This window comes from Dendrobium catenatum, unplaced genomic scaffold (genome assembly GCF_001605985.2).
Source record: "Dendrobium catenatum unplaced genomic scaffold, ASM160598v2 fragScaff_scaffold_1583, whole genome shotgun sequence".
Lineage (NCBI taxonomy): Eukaryota > Viridiplantae > Streptophyta > Magnoliopsida > Asparagales > Orchidaceae > Dendrobium > Dendrobium catenatum.
In genome coordinates, this window is record NW_021320045.1 from 546,169 (window position 1) to 551,536 (window position 5,368).

The 5,368-nt window shown below is 39.8% G+C and overlaps 1 pseudogene; it reads left to right on the plus strand.

The window, feature by feature from the left end:
- The first annotated feature begins 3,640 nt into the window (after positions 1–3,640).
- On the plus strand, positions 3,641–5,040 carry LOC110106711 (annotated as a pseudogene).
- The last annotated feature ends 328 nt before the right edge of the window (positions 5,041–5,368 follow it).

Genomic DNA, 5,368 nt, shown 5'->3' on the forward strand with positions numbered 1-5,368 from the left:
GTCTCGAAAAAAAGAACTTAACACACCAAATTCAACTCAATCGAAACCCAAATGGGTCCAAATAAAAAATCTGAAGCGCATTTGAGAGGTTCAAACCACAAATTGGACAATTAAATATTTTTTTTCAAATGTGACATACTTATAGTCAAATCGAACAACTCGAAGAGACAAATCCAACAAGCCTAAGATTTTCAAAATTTAACATTATTAAGATACTAAAATATTCAATAAATGGTCCATGATAAAAGGAGTCAATATCGGCCATCCATTCAAATTACTCCCAACATGTCCTTGATCTTCTCCCTTTTTTACTTGTCATGCCATTCCCAATAAATAATAAATAGACCCCTCATTGTTCATTGAGGGGGAGGAGGCAAGGAGGAAGATAGGAAAGAAGAGAGGACATGAAGAAAAATCTGAGATCTCTCTTGGCACTAAGCTCCTCCTCGACCACTGCCCAGCCACCGACTATCAGTGTTTCACTCTGCCACCTATTATTGCTGAACTTATGCACAACCATCGATTGACGTTGTACTTTTGCCCGACCAATTGAAACCAAGCTTACGACAGGCCATCGACATTTGTCAGACTTCCGCCTAGCCACCAACTGTCACAGGACTTTCACCTAGCCACCGACTATCGTCGAACTTCCTCTCGGCCACAAATTGTCGCCAGACTTAATTATGCCTGACCACCGATTGTTGTCGGATTTCCTCCTGACCACCTTAGCCGACTACATTCATTCAGACCTCCGTCGCCCCTCGACTATTATCATTTCGACCACTATTAGTAGAAACCAGTCTCATTGACCGCCATCTCTAAGCTACGGTCTCCACAACCATTTTTGTCTAACTACGGCGCTTCCAATCGTCATCATCCGACTACGGTCCTTTTCGACCACTTTCACCCGAATACGTTCTTTCCGACCACCGTCGTATGCCAACTACGGTCCTTCTGACCGCCGTCACCCACTACGGTCCTTATTATGACTATCGTTGCATGACTATGGTCCTTCTCACGGCTATCACCCGACTATAGTCTTTCCGACATACATCGTTCATCGACTATGATCCTGGCAATCAAATGAATATGTCAACACTGATTCTTCAAACTACCACCATGTAATACATTCTATATAATGCATATTGGCTACATCGAGCCTCATTTGTAATCAATTACAAACACTAGGGGATTCATTCAAACTGGGCTATGTCCCATGAATTTTCTCCCTTTTTAGGGGTTTCCACGTAAAAACTTTTGTGCCCCTTATTAATGTTACAATCCTCTCTTTCATCTTTTTATGTATTGGGTATTCGTATAAAGCTAAGGCGTTAAACTTTGCATCTATGTACTGCCTCGAACTTTCTAGCTAGTATGCAACAATTATAAACATCAATTAGAGGTTATTTAATTCCTCATCAAATAGCCCAATAAAATTTCTAGCTATACTTTGAACGATGTTCATAGCATTATAATTGAATTTACCTCATTAAGATGCTCATTTTTTTAGAACAATGCACATGATCTATATATACGGACTTCGCCTGTGGATTGTATTTAGTTTAGCATTCATGAACTCCTAAACTTGATAATGCTCTGTAAAGAAATAAATGTACTTTGAGAAGAAAAAAAGTGCATCATTATTATAATACATTTTGATTTTAATTTTTAAAAAATAGAGTTTAAATGATCTTAAAAAGTCTATCATTCAAATAACAAAGTGCTTTTTAAATTCTGGAAATTATGTTAAATTTTATACTTGATCATTATTTTTTTTACCAATGAAATATCAATGTTTGTGAAAGCAAGGTTTGTCGCTCAAGGGGAATTTCATAGGACAATTCGAACAAGCCTAATATTATTAAATAATAATGCATAACTTATGCTTTAATTGGGATAGCTTTCTTAATGTTTCCTAAAACGATTTTTTAAGATCTAATTGTTCAGATATTAGAAAGCTACTTTAAAAAGTAATAAAAAAGTTGTCTCAAACGAAGCTTTAAATACATCCTCAACCATAACGCGACAGTCATAACTGAGATTTTTTTTATTTTAATTTTTGAATAATACAATGTAAAGAGAAGATATTAATAAAATTAATATAATTTACTACATTATGAGTCAAATGAAAGAAAAATCTACTCAACAATTAGATATTCGTTGATGAAGGCCATATTAGTTGCCTTTAATGGCAAGCGATTGTGCCCTTTTGGCTGCCCCAAAGTTGCATTAGAATTTAATTGATGTCGATCAAATTTGAAATCTCTGTGTTTGAATTGACCCGTTTAATAAATAGGTTAAGTTTAGATCGAAAATTTTAATTTTTTTTATTGGTGGGTTGGGTTCATGTAAACAAGCGACCCATTATTTACTCAGAAGTGATTCGTTTTATTTTTTTCGTTAAATTCTTTTACTTGTTGGTATATATATATAACAATTAAACTAAATTTTATTGTTAACAAGTAATCAAAATGAATTCTCGGGTTGGGTTCAAGTCATTTAGCTTGCCAGAATTAAAATTTATTTTTTTTCACCATTTTATTAAACGGGTTGGATTGTATTGGATTCAGGTGAGTCATATTTGAATATGACTTCAATCTAACCAATTAACCCATTTTAGCACATCAGTAAAAAATAATTTTGAATAAGATTGGAATAATCAAATGACCAAATAACCAACATTTATCTCTCTCTCTCTCCCTTTCTTCCCCTCAATTTGCAACATTTACTGTTGTAGGAAGAGCCTCATTTACTCTCTCATTACTACCAACAAACTCTTCACTGTTTGTACAACTTTAGCCAACCCCACCGATTTTAAAATATATAGCTTTGCCGCCAGAAATGCTTTAGTGATTCAAATAGAAATTTCTTAAATTTTGTTCTTAATTCATTAATGTAAACGTCAGATTTGTGCTCATATGTTTCTATAATTAATAGAAAAATTAATTATATTTTTCTTTAGCAAACCCCACCGATTTTAAAATAATAGCTTTGCCGCCAGAAATCCTTCAGTGATTCAAATAGAAATTTCTTAAATTTTGTTCTTAATTCATTAATTTAAACGTCAGATTTGTGCTCATATGTTTCTACAATTAATAGGAAAATTAATTATATTTTCATGATAAAGATCATAATTTAGTTAAAATAATGATAAATATCTTATAGAAACTTTTATAGAATTTTGACTGATTTTTATATATATTTGATTAAACAATGGTAACTATCCAATATCAAACACTTAAGCTTTTTAAGATGGGGATTAATACCTTCATTATTCTAAAAAGACTAATATATTTATTATATTCAATGTATATAAAAAATTGAAGCGTATTATATAAATTTATGAAATTATTAATCTCATTTCTAAATCTCTTTTTATTTTTGAATTTATTTATATAGAATTTTTACGGTGCACTTAATTTATTATTTGGTATTGCTCGGTATTTGCTCGGTACAACTCATTTTTTGGCGGGATTTGGCCTCCGACCGGACGTTTCTCTGCGTCGCGTCAGGTCGGAGGACTTAATAATTGTTCTTACATTTCAATCAGTGCTGATCATGCATTATATAATTCTTTCCTCGGAAGCTTATTTTCCACGCTGAACTCAGAAGCACCCAAACAAACTTCCCTCAAATAGCCATGGAAAGACTCCATAAGCACCACTTGCACTCCTCACTGCTCCACCTTCTGCAACTCCTTACACTCTACTTCTGCTTCTTATTAGAGATTTGTATCTTACTTTACCAATGCAATCCATCATACCACCTCCTCCCCCTAGCCTTCATCCTCCTCCTCCTCCTCCTCTTCCGCCGCCCTCACGTCTACCTCCTCGACTTCTCCTGCCTCCGCCCCCCGCCAAACTTCCGCGTCCCCACAGCTGGTCTAATCGAGCACCTCTCTCTCATCAACTGTTTCGACGATCAAAGCGTCGCCTTCATGTCCAAAGTCATCGTCTCCTCCGGCATGGGCGAGGAGACATGCTTCCCTCCACCCCTCCACTTCATTCCGCCCAGCACCGCCCTCGCCGACTCCCTCGACGAAGCCCGCAATCTTCTCTTCCCTACGCTCGACGATCTCTTCTCCAAAACCCGCGTCCTTCCATCCGAAATCGACGCCGTAGTCGTCAACTGCAGCGGTTTCTGTCCGGTACCTTCCCTCTCCGCAATGGTCGTCAACCACTACTCCATGCGGGAAGATGTGAAGAGTTTTAATCTAAGCGGGATGGGATGCAGCGCGGGAGCTATCGGCGTGGATCTAGCTCAAGGCGTGCTGCGGGCTCGCGGGGGTTACGCGCGCTACGCCATTGTGGTCAGCACCGAAATCGTGTCGACGGGTTGGTACTCCGGGAAAGACCGCCGCAAGCTGCTTTTAAACTGCTTCTTTAGAATGGGCTGCGCCGCCGTGCTGCTTACTAATCGTAATGAGGAAAAATCGCGAGCAAAGTATAAGCTTATTCATCTTTTAGGACTCAGCGGGCGTTTGACGACCTAGCGTACCGGTCGGCGATGCGGGAGGAGGATGCGGATGGGATTACGGGATTCTCAATTGAGCGGGATCTGCTGAGGGTAGCAGCTGAGACACTGAAAGCCAACGCCGCGGCACTCGGCGCGAGAATCCTTCCGGCGGGCGAGAGGCTGCGGTACGTGTGGAGGAAGGTAAGGGTGGTGGATTGGAGGAAAGTGATAAGCCATTTCTGTCTGCCGGCGTCGGGGAGGACGGTGACAGAGGAGATAGGGAAAGGTTTGGGGATTGGAGAGAGGGAAATGGAGGCGGCGAGGATGACCTTTCATAGGTTTGGAAACCAGTCGTCGGCGTCGATGTGGTATCAGTTGGCTTACGAGGAGGCGAAGGAGAGGGTGGAGAAGGGGGAGAGAGTGTGGCAGCTGGGGATGGGAAGTGGGCCGAAGTGCAACACGATGGTGTGGGAAAGCCTGCGTCGGCAGGTGGGTGAGAAGGAGAAGGGGCCTTGGTCTTCCAGCATTGACTGTTACCCCGTCAACTGCGGCGGCGACGGCGCCGCCGGAGCCCAGGACTCGTAGATTAATAGAGTTTAATTTATGATGAGCATGGCTAAGTAAATGTTGGTTAGGTGGAAGCATAGATTGAGTGTATTGATAAATGATTAGGGGAACCAAGGAATGTTATTTGATGAAGCTACGTTAAGGAGAATAATGGGAAGGGTTGTGTGGAGGTTCTGTCAGCGGTAAGTAAGGCTTGTCCACTTGTGTTACTGTGTAAGGTTTGCAGTAAATGCCATCAGATGAGCCATACGACGGCATTAACTTAGCAGGTACATTTCAAGCCAGAGAGAATTTAATTGGCCGTTTTCGGTCAGAAGTTAAAAAAAAAAAAAATTTCACTGCATGT